Raw genomic sequence first — 15,927 nt, 5'->3', positions numbered from 1 at the left:
TTTCATATTAATCTAACATTTGGTATCAGTCGTCAGTCTACATCTCTGCCTTGCTAATTTTATCTGCATATATATTTATTTGATTTATATATGTCTTCATATTCATATTCATATTCATATTCATATTCATATATATATATATACATATATCTACGTTTTTTTTTGTTGGCCTACATTTAACAAAATTTCTTTTGGTAATTTTATTGTTTTTGTATTGTTTTGTGTTTACATATATGTTATATCTAACATATTTTGGCAATATAAACAAATTATACACATATATTTTTTTATGATTTATAGATGTGCCTATGTCTTCATCTATACACATATATTATATATTCGTGTATATAGTTTTATATATTGTTTGAGGGCCATATTCATAATTTTTTTATTTATTTTTATTTTGATAGAGAGTTTTAATGTCTCATATTTTTTTATTTTTTATTTCAAAACTAATTTTCCACATAAGTACCATTAGAAATCCTTCAGATTATTTTTTCTAATGATCTATGTTTCCAAATCAAGTTTTGAGAATCCAAAATAAGTTTTGCAACCTTCATGTACCAGGTTATGGCCAAAAACAATTTTGATATTAAAGTTCGATTTTTTGTTGTTGTTTAATCAATCTAACGTCATGAATCTCTTTAGACATGAATTTCGAACCAATTTGGACAATAAATTTTATCTTGCCAATTTAATTAAAACATATAATTTTGGTAAATTATATATTTGGAAATTAATTAAAATGTGCACTTACTTGATTTTGGTGTATGGTATATTTATTTTATTCATGCAATATTAAATAATTGTGCTATTTTAAGAATGTAATAAATTTTTACAATTAAGTTTGTGCAATTATTTTATTAATTCACGAAATCAGTAAATGATGTTATTATCTTATTAAGCATGATTTTTTTCTGTCATTAAGTATATATATGGAATTATTGTATTTTCGTACATATAATTAATTATACTAATTTGTATGATTATTTTGTTCTTATTCATGCAAAATTTATTTTGAGTATAATTATCTTTAATTTTATATGTATGCCTTTATAATTTTAAATACATTATATATATTTCATTATTGTGCTAGATATATTTAGATTATATTCAAAACATTAAGATAGGTTGAATAATATTTAGCACATTAATCTTCATAATTTATTCATAAAATATTCATAAAACATTTAGGGTGAATAAAATTATGAATAATTCATAAACAATTTTGTGGTTGACATAAGAACGCATGAAACTGAGACAAATGCTCAAATCTAGAACGGTTTTTAATGATCTTCGGACGACCACACTAGGAGCACTACTCTCTATGATTGCCTATTATGTTATAACGAAATTGTTCTTAGGTCTTCTTAGAGCCTAAAACATAATGTCTAGTGAACCATATAATTTTACATAATTAGGGAGTAGCCACATCATCTTTAATTATATAAAATTATATATTAATTTGAAAGGATCACATAATGGACAAAATTGTGATTGATTATATAAATATAACAATTTTACCCCACATGGATTTTATTATATTTATATAATCAATTAGGATAATATATTAAACTAATTTTCTTAATTTACCCACAGGAGTTATGATAATTAATTTAATAGTTTTATCATAAAGTTTAATAAAGATAGAAGTATCAAACCTTACTTTATCCCAAATAATTCGTTTGAATAATCTATCATCCTTTACATCCAATTTTATTAAATTAAAAATTTAGCCCACAGGCAATTTTTGTTTAATAAAATTTCAATCTTCAGCATGTTATACATTGGTAAAACATGACTTCATTAAGCCTCAATCTTCTAAATCTAAGTTTGTAATCCTATTCATGCAGCTTCTTCATCATCCTCTAGTTTCGCTGAAATCCTTACCGAAATACCTGAGCTTAGGGGTGATAATTTCAAAATCTGGAAGGAACGAGTTCTTCTTCATTTAGGCTGCGCCGACATGGACTACGCAATAAGGAAGGACGAACCTGCTGCAATCACTGCGACTAGCACTGCTGCTCAAATCGCACTGTATGAGAAATGGGAGCGGTCCAATCGCCTCAGCATCATGTTCATCATGTCCAAGATCCCTCTGGGAATGCGTGGATCGGTGGAGCAACCTGAGAAAGTCAAAGACTTGATCAACCTGATCGATGAGCAGTTCGACACTTCGGACAAACCACTTTATAACAACCTCATCCACCAGTTCTCATCCACAAAACTCACTGGTGTCAAAGGAGTTAGAGAACATATTTCAAAGATGAGGGACATTTCTGCTCAACTGAAGAAACTCGATGTAGTCATTCCTAAAACCTTCCTGGTCTACTACATCCTTAACCATCTTCCACCTCAATATGGGCCTTTCAAAATTTCCTACAACACACATAAGGACAAATGGAGTATCAATGAACTGATAACCATGTGTGCTCAAGAAGAAGCAAGGCTCCTGCAGGAACAAGGTGAAAGTGCTCACATGGCCACCCAAGGCAAGAAACGCAAACCATCCAAGAAGGACAAGGGGAAAAATAAAGTGCCTCCCCAAGGCGATATAAAGAAGGATTCCATCAAATGTTTCTTCTGCAAAAAGAAGGGACATGCGAAAAAGGAATGCGCCAAGTTCAAGAAATGGATGGACGACAAAGGTAATCCAATTTCATTCGTATGTTATGAATCTAATATGGCTAATGTTAATATTAACACATGGTGGATTGATTCTGGATCGACAATTCACATTTCAAATTCCTTGCAGGGTTTACAAAACCTAAGGAAGCCAGTGGGAAGTGAGCAAAGCATCTTATCCGGAAACAAGATGGGCTCACATGTGGAGGCTATAGGAACGTGCCATTTAGTTTTAAGTAGCGGTTTTGTTTTAAAGTTAGAAAATACATTTTATGTACCAAGTTTCTCTAGAAACTTGATTTCCGTTTCAAGACTTGTACCTTTTGGTTTTTCCTTTACATTTTCAGACAAATCTTTTAATTTATATAATAAATCTGAATGTGTTGGAAATGGTATTTTGTCTGATGGTCTTTACTGCCTTAATTTACAAAACAATACCGCTTATAATACTGTGCACGTTCACGCTGGCAATACAAGATGTGTTATGAATGAGAATTCCTCTACATTATGGCACCGGAGATTGGGACATATCTCTATTGATAGAATTAGAAGGTTAGTAAATGATGGGGTACTCAATACCTTAGATTTTACTGATTTTGATACTTGTGTGGATTGCATTAAGGGAAAGCATACCTCCAAGTCTAAGAAAAGTGGTGTCCATAGGAGTTCTGACCTATTAGAAATCATACATACTGATATATGTAGTCCAGACATGGACTCATATGGTCAGAAATACTTCATCTCTTTCATAGATGATTACTCACGCTACATGTATATCTACTTACTTCATAACAAAAGCGAAGCGTTAGATGTCTTTAAGATATTTAAAGCTGAAGTAGAGAAACAATGCAACAAGCAAATTAAGATAGTGAGATCAGATAGAGGTGGAGAATATTATGGTAGATACACTGAAGATGGACAAGCACCTGGTCCTTTTGCAAAGTTTCTTCAAGAAAATGGGATTGTTGCCCAATATACCATGCCCGGTACACCCGAGCAAAATGGTGTTGCAGAAAGGAGAAACCGAACATTGATGGACATGGTGCGAAGTATGCTTAGCAGCAACCCTAAACTTCCTAAATCCTTGTGGACTGAAACTCTAAAGACATCCGTGTACATATTAAATCGAGTTCCAACCAAGGCAGTCTCCAAAACTCCTTTTGAATTATGGAAAGGTTGGAAACCGAGTTTGCAACATGTACGCATTTGGGGATGCCCATATGAAGTTAGGGTATACAATCCACAAGAAAAGAAACTGGACCCAAGGACCATAAGTGGATACTTTATTGGTTACGCTGAAAGGTCTAAAGGTTACAAGTTTTATTGTCCATCTCATAGCACTAGGATTGTGGAATCAAGGAATGCAAAATTTCTTGAAAATGCCTTGATTAGCGGGAGTGATCAATCCAAGGACTTAGGTTCTGAGAAAGATCCTTTAGAACCCTCCACCTCAAGAGCAAGATTGATTGTGGTCGATAACACCCCTGCAGTCCAAATGGATGTTGAACCACCACAGCCAATTGTTGAAGATCCACAAGTCAATGATGAAGTTCAAATGGATCAAGTTGTTCAAGAGTTGCCTATAATTGTTGAACAACAAGCTGAACCACCCGCTCCTCAAGAGCCTGCTGGTGTAGCCTTAAGAAGATCCACTAAGACAATAAAATCGGCGATACCTAGTGACTACATTGTGTATTTGCAAGAATCTGACTACAATATTGGAGCCGAAAATGATCCAGAAACGTTTTCACAAGCTATGAATAGCAAAGAATCGGAACTGTGGTACAATGCCATGAATGAAGAAATGAATTCTATGAAAAGCAACGGAGTCTGGGATCTTGTTGAGTTGCCTAATGGGGCGAGGGCTATTGGGTGTAAATGGGTCTTCAAAACAAAGAAAGACTCATTAGGCAACATTGAGAGACATAAAGCGAGACTCGTTGCTAAGGGATTCACTCAAAAAGAAGGAATTGACTACACGGAGACCTTTTCTCCGGTATCTAAGAAAGATTCCCTCAGAGTTATCCTGGCATTAGTTGCTCATTTCGATTTAGAGCTACAGCAGATGGATGTGAAAACTGCCTTCCTAAATGGTGACCTAGAGGAGGAGGTATACATGAAACAACCAGAAGGATTCTCCTCTAGTAATGGTGAGAATTTGGTGTGCAAGCTTAAGAAGTCCATCTATGGTTTAAACACAAGCGTCCCACCAATGGTATTTAAAATTCCATGATGTCATCTCTTCTTTTGGATTTGAAGAGAATGTCATGGATCAATGTATATACCAGAAGGTCAGTGGGAGTAAGATTTTTTTTCTTGTTTTATATGTGGACGATATTCTTCTTGCAACCAATGATAAGGGCATGCTACATGAGGTGAAGCAATTTCTCTCAAAGAACTTTGAGATGAAGGATATGGGTGATGCGTCTTATGTCATTGGCATTAAGATCCATCGAGATAGATTCAAAGGTATCTTAGGTCTATCTCAAGAAACCTACATTAACAAAGTTTTAGAGAGATTTCGGATGAAAGATTGTTCACCAAGTGTTGCTTCTATCGTTAAGGGTGATAAATTAAATTTGAGCCAGTGTCCAAAGAATGATTTTGAAAAGGAAGAAATGAAGAACATCCCATATGCTTCTGCTGTTGGAAGCTTGATGTATGCTCAGGTGTGCACACGACCCGACATTGCCTTTGCTGTCGGAATGCTAGGAAGATTTCAGAGTAACCTGGGATTAGACCACTGGAAAGCTGCAAAGAAAGTTATGAGGTATCTTCAGGGTACTAAGGATTACAAACTCATGTTCAGACGAACCGACAACCTGGAAGTAGTTGGCTACTCAGATTCAGACTTTGCTGGTTGTACTGATTCACGTAAATCAACTTCTGGTTACATGTTTATGTTTGCCGGTGGAGCTATATCATGGAGGAGTAACAAACAGACCTTGACTGCTACTTCTACTATGGAAGCCGAGTTCGTTTCGTGTTTTGAGGCTACATCGCATGGTGTATGGCTAAAGAGTTTCATTTCAGGCCTTAGAGTTGTAGATTCTATATCTAGGCCATTGAGAATGTTTTGCGACAATTCAGCTGCTGTATTCATGGCTAAGAACAACAAGAGTGGTAGTCGAAGCAAGCACATCGACATCAAGTACTTAGCCGTGAGAGAACGTGTTAAAGAAAATAAAGTGGTCATTCAACACATTAGCACTGAATTGATGATTGCTGATCCTATGACGAAAGGCTTGCCACCTCATAAATTCAAGGATCATGTAGTAAACATGGGACTTGGTTCCCTTATGTAAATTTATTGTACAAACTGAAGTTATTATCAATGAAACTCTTATTTTGATGTTTTCTCATGTTTATGCGCATCTTAATTTTATTTGAGAAAATTTTATCTTCATAGGACCTGAATAAACATAAGGTTTATTCGTTTAAGTACATAGCCACATAAATTACATTGTTATGTAATAAATATATTGTAATACATGGAAGATAATACTCATCATAAAAGAGGACCTATCGCCATGATTCATGTGTTTATTATCTAACAGGGATGATCGTCGGGCTTAAGTAATACATTAATTTAAATGCTGACCAAGTGGGAGAATGTTAGAATATTATTTGTTTGGTATATAAAATCAACTAATTGATTTAATATATTAAAGTCAATATTTAATTTATTGACAAAATATTCTAATTAATGGTCAACATTGTTTGTTACCTGATTTTGTTGTTACCCGATTTTTCATATCCCAACTGATTGAGGAAATATCACAATCTGTGGCAGAGACTCTGATGGTAAGTCTCACTCTATAAATATAGAGTACCGGTCCCCAAGCTCGCTGCTCATTCTGACTTTCAGTAACTCCATCTAGAAGAGTTAGTGAGAGCTTGGAAGCCCGTGTACTCGTTCTAACTTCTGTTCTTTTTTCTTTTGTAGATTTAAAGCTAGATCGAGGTTATCAATAACAATGGCTGGAGATCTAAAGCTAGATCGAGGTTATCAATAGCAATGGCTGGAGGTATACAATATTCGATTCTTTTTGTATATGTTCATTCTATATATTAATTCCGCCTACATGTATATAGGATTGTTCATATGCCCACTTTCATATTAATCTAACATCACCTTCGTGGCATCAATATTTAGATCAAGTGAAGAAACACTTTAGATAGCACTTCCATGCAAATATTAATATAAATATAGGAGATTTTTGGCGTACAGAACGTCCACGGCTTTATTCTTTTCTAAGAGCATCTACAATGGTTATAGCCACAGAAGTGGCTTCACCATATATGTCAGATAAAATACCAACATAGCATTAGCAAGTGAGACTTTTATATAATATGGCCAGAGATGTAGCCTACAAATGTCAACGTTGCCCATTCTACTTTTAAAAAATTAAAAAATTTATGTACTTATGGCAACAAAAAAGATAGCTTGCACTGCAGATGCTCTAATAAAGTTGTTGTAATAGCTATATCTAGGTAATAGGTAGGTCATCAAAGCCATATTGAATCTATTATTTTTTTTTTTTACCTTGGAAGTATTCCACTCCTAGACCTAGCTATATCTACAAATTTTAACTTGTAATATAACGTGGCACTGGCAGTGACTGAAACTTTGATTCACACAATCCTTTTGAATGACATTACAAGTTACAACTCCATATGGAGTTCAGTGAATATTTATCATAAGTTTTAAGGGAATAAACATAACATAATAATAGATGTACAATGAATTAATTTGTACATTCATTTTAATAATATTATTGAATTGATACATATACATGAACTAATTAATCTTGTACATTCATACAACACATAATTATATTATCATACTCTTTCAGATAAAAAAAAATATATTTTATCATAATCTTGAGTAAAATTTCTTTATTTTAAGTTCTATGGTTGAAATTAACATCATTAAGTATAATGTATACACATTCTTTTGGGAGAAAAATGTTTTGTTATTTTTCTTCAATGGATACTTAGAATTTCATTATTTTATGATTACGTATATTTTAGTTATGTATAAAAAAAATTTAATTTTGAATAATTTAGAGTATCATCATTAATTTTAGTGTTTTACAATTTTGTGTACTTATTTCAACAAAAGTAACATTTAAAATATGGTTTCAAGACTTATTGTTATATTAATAAGAAGTTTTTTTTAATGCTTATCTCTCTATATATTTTTAGACTATTGTTATATTACATGTTAATACGCAGTGGTAAATAGTAATATTCAATTTTAAGTATTTAAATTACAACAGTCACCATTGTTGGTACTTTATTTTGTGAATTGTTAAAAATTGAAAAAAAAATATAGTTGTGTGTGATATGAGAAAAGTCCCACATGGAATTGAAACACTCTTCAATGAGTGTATATAAGTTGCAAATGCTATGTCTTGGGGTGTGCCCCAAGGGGTACCCAATTTTGTGCGAATGGGTGAGGACTCACACGCGCGCCGCCCACTACAACAAAAATGATTTTTACAGGCGGAATTATTACCGGCGGAGAAAGTCCGCCGGTTATAATACCATTTTTACCGGCGGAAAATGTAGTTCGCCGGTATTAATCCGTTTTTTATTTTTATTTCTATTTTTTAAAATTATTTGATTATTACCGGCGGAAAATTTATTATTACCGGCGGACAACCCGCCGGTAATAATCAAAATTTATTACGGCGGAAAAACTGCCGCGCAATAAATATTTCAATTTATTACCGGCGGCCTCCGCCGGTAATAATATATTATTGCCGGCGGAAATATTATTGCCGGCGGACCTCCGCCGGCAATAATAATTTATATATTTGTGCAACCCGATTCCCCTCTCCCATTTCCTTCTCCTCCATTTTTTTTTTTCTTTCGATTCTCTCTTCTAATCCGCCGAGTACTCTCTGCCCGTGGAGTTTTCCGGCATTCAAAAGCTATTCCGGTGGCCGGCAACTGTAACAGCGAAGGGGTACGTCTATATATTGTTCTATTATAGTTTTATATAAAGAAAATAATTATGTTATTGTTTATATAAAAAAACTTAATTTTCTTTTATTGTTTTTTTTTAGCCATTCGGATTCCTCTCTGCACATCTTAGTGGACTCCGCTCTTCCTAAGTTTTTTCCGGCGTTCGGCGATTCTGGTGACCGACAGTTAATGTTGAAGATTTTTTAAATAAATCTTTTGATGAAGACAATAATAATTAGTTTAGGTTTTATTATTTATTATTAAATTTAAGTGTATGTTTTTTTATTTTGAAAATACAATTTTAGTATTTTAAAGTTGTATTTTTAATTTGGATATTAATTTAAATAATATTGATTTTATTTCTAAATTTTATTAATGTTTTTTTAATTATAAGTTTAGTTATTTAATATTAATTATATATAATTTATAAAAATTAATTTTTTTTTTAAATATGTTATTACAGGCGGATTATTACCAGCGGAAACCGCCGGTAATAATGTGTCAGACATGAATTCCGACCATATTATTGCCAGCGGGATCCGCCGGTAATAATCCGCCGGTAATAATATTATTACCGGCGGGAGGCTAGTTCTGCCGGCAATAACGACCTTTACCGACCGGTTTTTACCAGCGGATTTTTGCCTGCGGAGCCCGCCGGTAAAAGCATTGCCGGCGGTTTTCTCCGCCGGTAATAAACGTTTTTGTTGTAGTGGCTGCCATCCGACCGAGCCAAGCTGGTGTGGTATTTTTTAATTTTTTCAACAAAGGTAACTAAACGTTTATTATTTTATAAATTAAATTAATCTTAAAATGGTTATTTTTCAAAAACGGTTTTATTCTGATTAAATGAAAATAAACATTTTTTTGCCGTTATGTTAATTTCCTCCTCTGATTTAATAGAAAAACGTTTTTAGACGTTTTGGGGGTTTCTTTTGTGTATAAGTGAGATCAAACATCTTTTGAAAATTGTAGTCTTTTTCTTGCTTGGTTCTACGAATTTTCTCAGAGCATTTTTATAAGGGTGTACAAGAACGATCTTATTGGTGCAGGAAGGAATCATACAGATGCTGTTTTATTCTGGGGACGGCGTGGTTGATAGACTACCGTGCACACTTAGGGCAGAGCCACGAAACGTCTTAAAAAGAGCGACCTTATTCGCGACTCAGCCAGAAAAAATTAATCGATAATTTCGTTTCAATTTTATTTTTTATTGAGGAATATCATCCACTAATTAAACATAATGCTAAATTGATAGTGAATCAAGCTGTGTTATGAGTTGGTTTTTAAATAGAGAGAGAAAATGATTAGACAAATGGAACAGTATTGAAGACAGAGAGAAGAAAGGGAAAAAGAAGAAAATTTTTGTCATGAAATGGGATGAGATGAGATGATGATGTCTTTGTAATAAGAGCAGTAGAAGAGGTCTTTTGTGTTGATAAGACACTGATATAGAGCTGTAAATGTGGGCCGCCCGACCCAGCCCACATTTTTTGTGCCTCCGGTAAATTCGGGCCAGCCCGGGTCCATATTCAATTCGTGCCGTGCTCGTGCCGGCCCATTTTTGAAAGAGTAGGCCCAGCACGGCCCATGGGCCCGGCCCATGTCGTGCCGTGTCGGGCCGGTCCACTTTCTATATTCGGGCCCAAATTTGGGCCCACTTTTTTTTTGCTAAAAAATGTGAGGATGGAGAATTGAACCCTCCACCTCCTCTTTAACCATCAATGGACTTACCACCAAACCAAATACATTTATTTGTTTAAATTATAATTTTAGATATTTTTATATACTTTTTAACAATATTTTACACAAAATTATATCAAAGATAATTATTAGAATTTTAATACCTACTAATAAATGCTAAAAATTTAACTAACAAATCTTAAAATAAATTAATATAATTATAAAAATATAAACATTGAAAAAAATAAGACATATATTATCATTTTAATTTATTAATTATTGACAAATAAAAATTTATTATGATTATTAATGTCAAAATATCGAGTTTTTTATCGTGTCGTGCTTTCGGGCTAGTTTTTTCGTGCTTTTGTGTCGTGCCTTCGGGCTTGTCGTGCTATGCCATGCTAAGCCCGTGTCGTGTCGTGCCTGGCCCAAGCCCATATTTTTCCGTGTCGTGCCGTGCCGTGCTCGTGCCTCCCGGGCTCGTGCCGGTTTCGTGCCGTGCTCAAAAGTCCGGCCAGTATTTACAGCTCTAGATATCACCAAAGTGACTCACAATATTATATCATTCTTTCTTTTCTTTTCTTTCTTTATTGCCATCATCATATATTTTCTTAATTCTATTTGCCGTCCACATATTGAAATCTATATCTATTTAGGGGACTTTCAGATTGTGTCAGATTTTAAAAAAAAAAAACTAAAAGAATGTACTACAAATCTGATCATTGTAGTACAGTAGATATATGATGTTTTTTTAACAAAAAAATGTACTAGGTTATGTCATTTATAAGTATAGTATTAACTTCGTCAAATTAATATTTGACTAATTAATAAAATTGATTAAACTATTAATTTATAAAGGTTTGTTGTATAATTTATTCTATTAAATAAGAGCCAAACAATAATTATTATTATTTGTGAACATGTGCGTTTTTTATTAAATAAAAAATAACATATTATATTTATATTTTTTTCTAATTTTTTATTAATGTTTTAAGTGGATTATATGTTTGTACCTTTTTAATTTTTATTAAATCCAAAAATTAACAGTTTATTTATTAATGGTTTTTTTTTTGTAGTATTCATAATGTAAAAATTTCTCTTTTTTCCTTTTCTAAAATAAGTCAAAATACAAGACAGTTTCTTTTGGACATGTTCTTCTTGAAGAAAAAAAACTAAAATTATAAACCGAAAGTGTACCAAATATTCTACGACCGACATGTGGACTGGCAACGTTAAAGTCCACAAGCAACAGTAGGTCTAGGCTGTAGATAAGAGTACAGGGCCCGTGGGGACCGCCTCTAATGGGGGCGGGGAATCTCCATTTAAATGGGAAACGGAATGAGGATGAAGATAATTTTTAATCTCTAAATGTTAAATGAGGCTAAGAAGGTGATAACACTCCCCGTCCCGACAGAGCTCTGTTTAAATTTTTATATATTTTTGTAATATTTTATGTGTATTTTATATCTTTATTTATGTGTTTTGTAGTATAATAATAATTTTTTTTATATTTTAAATTTTATTTAGGATAATACTTAATATTTTAAATAATAAATTTTGTGCAATATTTTAATTTACATATAATTTACGATTTTAATTTTAAAATTTTAATTCAAAATTTATTTTTTAAATTAATGGGTTCCCCGTGGAGACTTCCCGCCCCAATAGGGGATTCCCCACCCTATCCCCTCAAGGAATAAGCGGGAATGAAGATTAGAAATATAAATGGGGACGGGAAGAGCACTCCTTGCCAATTCCCTGCCCCGTGTGCATTACTAGATATGAGGTTATATTAAAAAAAAATAATGTATCTTAGCATTGTCATTTATAACTATAGTTTTGATGTTATTAATTTATAAAAGTTTTGTTGTATAATTTATTTCATTAAATAAGAACCAAACAATCAAATAAAAAAGAATCTCTTAAAACTCAGATAAATACTTCAAAGCACAAAATGAGAACATTAATATTGCAACACTACACTACACTTGCCACCAGAAAACATGGATAATTTTTTTGAGAATTGATAAGGGGCTTCGATTTGGTGTGATAAGACAGCTATTATGGTGTACCGCTATACTTGTCACGTTAAGAAACCAAATACAACACTCAAATTTTTTTAAGCTAAGTATATTTAACTAAAATGGTGTTGTCAACACCTCAAGTAGTTGTCACACTGCTATTTGGTACGATCCAATACATACCAATCCAATACTGCTATGCTATTATGGCATACCACTACACTTATTGGTCACCTTAAGAAGCCATATAGCATCACTCAATTAATTTTAAGCAAAGTATTAATTCAGCTAAAATGGTTGTTAATCACGACAACAACCTTGTATCCAAACACCATTCCAGCAACAGTGCTTTTCAGATTCTGAAAGCTAAAAGGTTTGTCTTTAAAAAATATAGCTCTGCTCTCCAGAGACTCAGCTTGAAAGCTTAAACGCTTTCCTGTTTTGCAATAAACAGTAAATGACTCACATTTGTTGTCCAGAAGATGGTATTCACCGAACTCATCATCTCCACTCAGCATCAGGGTAGCTCGCCGGACCACCACATCTGGGGCGTCGCTTTGGTTCAGGCTGCACGTTCCAATCCTTCTCACCAAGAACTGAAATGGAAAAACGCCATAACCAAACTGGTTGAGACTACTACTGTTGCCATTTACGAAACATTCCAAGCAAGACGACACCACACCTCTCTCAGCTTTTGGTTGGTAATCGCAGATATTACACTCTCCACCGGCGGGTTCAGTCGGCGGCAGAGATTCTGGCTGTGTTCTGGTGAAGTGAATTGTTGGAAAATAAGAAGAATTTTGGAGAGAATACTTAAATGGAAGAAGCTATATTTTATATCTCAACTTGTGTGATTTTTGGCTTGGTACAAAATGATGGGATTACATCTCTATTTATAGGACTCTATGGACTAATCTAGAAACATTATTAAATGACTAGCTTCTACATTTTTCTACATAATTCCCACTACTAACACAAGTGAAAGATAATTCTAGAAAATTCAAGAGTACTCAAACAAGAAAACTCTAGAAACTTTAGTAAATATAGGAATAGTCTAGAAACTTTAGTAACAACAAGAAAATTCTAGAAATTAACTATATTAAATCAAGTTTAATATTTCAACACCCCTCCTTAAACTTGATTTGTGACTCTAATAATACTTCGTAGTTTGATGAATGTTTCTCTCTTGAGTGGCTTCGTAAAAATGTCTGCTGCTTGATCTTGAGATTTGACATATTCCACTCTTACTTCTTTTCTTCCAATGCATTCTCTTATGTAATGATAGCGGGTGTCGATGTGTTTGCTTATTTTGTGAAAGATTGGATTCTTTGCTAGTGCAATTGCTGATTTGCTATCAACACGAATCTCAGTTGGCTCCTCTTATGGCACGTTCAAATCCTTTAGCAAGTTTCTTAGCCAAATAGCATGACAAACGCATGAAGTTGCAGCAACGTATTCGGCTTCACAAGTCGATAGCGTAACGATTGGTTGCTTTTTTGACATCCAAGTAAATGCTGTGTTTCCCATGAAGAACACAAATCCAGTGGTGCTATTTCTATCGTCCAAGTCTCCACTCCAATCGCTATCACTATATCCAACTATCTCATAAATGTTAAAGGGTGAATAAAATAGCCCATAATTGGTCGTACCTTTGATGTACCGAAGTATTCTCTTTGCAGTTTTCAAAAGGGTTGTTGTTGGAGCTTCCATAAAGCGGCTAACGATTCTAACAACACTACAAGAAAAAACAGTATTCATAACACTTAAAAACTGCTAACCGGAACTATTGATAGCACTTCTGAAAATGCTAACATAGCCCCTGTTATTAAAAGTCCAGTCTTTTCTATAACAGTTTTTGAATGTTATGTTCGGTGTTATCTTAAACTATTCAATAACACATTTTTAGGTGCTATAATATTCAAATAATAACATTTAGATAGAGTTTTTGGTTATAAATTTAAAGTTTAATCTTGTATTTTTTTCATAACACTTTTCAACTGTTACATTTGATTATTTTGATAACATTTTTAGTTTGTTATATTATATAAACCATAACAATTTTTTACGCTTATAATATGTTTTTAAATCATAACATATAGTAATAAAATTGTTACTTTAATGTGGATAATATATTTTAAATTATTTTTTGATAAGTATACTTGTATGGTTTTTTTTAATTAAAAGATTTTCATTATTGTATTTTGATAAACAAAATCAAAATTAATCATAAAATGTAATTCTCAATAGATTGATAAACCATAAGTATTACATTAAACAATAACTAATTCGAACCATGAATGTGTCTACTTCATGAGATCTTAGTTCTAACTTAAATTTAAAAGCTTAACATAATAAAGTTTTATAATCTTAAACATTTTTTACTTCAAACTATAGTTTGGATGATGCTATTGTTGTTGCTGCTGTTGCTGATGTTGTAGCTATTCTTCAGCTTGTTGTGCTTGACTGTGAACCCTAGATGGTGTACTAGTCCTTCGAGGGAACTTGTTCAAACACTCTGAAAAATAAATAGAGAAAGATAAGCAGCAAATATAAAACTGCATGCTAACAAGAATGAAACTATTCTCATAAGAAATATAATCCAAGGACAATAAGTCTTGGAACCCCTTGTAATCTGGTTTTGGTATCAATAAAGATTCATTCTAGTTATTCAAGATACTAGTGTGCATCAGCAATACAAAGACCCACAAACATATTAATGGTGTATTCAAGAGACCACTGACACTCTTTAACTACAAAATATAACTCACCTTCAAGAAAATCTTTTACACTACCCACAACTTCATTTATTCATTTTTTTTTACCTTTTATTGGGTGCCTAACATCTAGCAGAATTTATCAAAAATTTGAGGCTTTCCAAGTCATCATCCTGTAATAGCATGAAGAATTTAGCCGAAATCAGCATCATTATGAAGTGATAAACCAGATATTTCTAGACAAGTTTAGATCTATTTTGTTCCTTTGTTTACTTTTTAGTTTTAGGATATACACAAATAAGATTTAACAATAAATATATCTTAAACAAAGAAAGAAAAGAATTTAAATGTTATAAATTCTATAGATATAGGTGCATCTGTAATTAAACAAAGAAAACTTACAGTAAAAGTAGTTACAGTTCTTTTGGTGCACAGATCCAGCCTCAAGTCCAGATTCTTTTCATGGAAAGATATGTCTCTGAGCATGTGACGAGTATAGACATGTTCAATCTAAAAGAATAATTAATTGGAGAAAAATACAAACCTCAGAACTTGATGATGAAGGTTAAATATCATCAACCTGTTTTCTTGTTACAAAATCTACTGTGATCAAGTATAGACTACTGTAAACAGAGGTTACACAAATATGGATAGTAAAATAAAACTTACAAAGTTTAACATAAAGCTTCATACGAACTTCATGCAAAAGTAATGAACTAACATCAACTGAAAATAAAATAAGTACAAAATTAACAAACCTCTTGGTGCACCTCCCTCCTTCAGTAATCTTTCCTCAGCATCCCTGTTAAAATAATATATGCTAGTTAAAAAAAGAAAAAGAAGGAACAATTGATGTTAATTTGCTATAACAAAGTCCAAGAAGATCATTCACAAGAAATCACACCTCAAGA

The 15,927-nt window shown here is 32.9% G+C and overlaps 1 long non-coding RNA gene across 1 annotated transcript; it reads right to left on the bottom strand.

Annotated features, from left to right (window-relative positions):
- Positions 1–14,735: 14,735 nt before the first annotated feature.
- Positions 14,736–15,590, bottom strand: LOC133816739 (uncharacterized). Its single transcript, XR_009885440.1, has 3 exons — positions 15,419–15,590; positions 15,125–15,189; positions 14,736–14,817 (listed from the first exon to the last, which is right to left on the bottom strand). It is a non-coding gene; the product is annotated as an uncharacterized LOC133816739 (long non-coding RNA).
- Between the last annotated feature and the right edge of the window lie 337 nt (positions 15,591–15,927).

The sequence above is a fragment of the Humulus lupulus genome, chromosome 2, assembly GCF_963169125.1.
Source record: "Humulus lupulus chromosome 2, drHumLupu1.1, whole genome shotgun sequence".
Taxonomy (NCBI): Eukaryota; Viridiplantae; Streptophyta; class Magnoliopsida; order Rosales; family Cannabaceae; genus Humulus; species Humulus lupulus.
The sequence above is the reverse complement of the archived record's forward strand: the minus strand, read 5'-3'. Positions and strand labels throughout refer to the sequence as shown.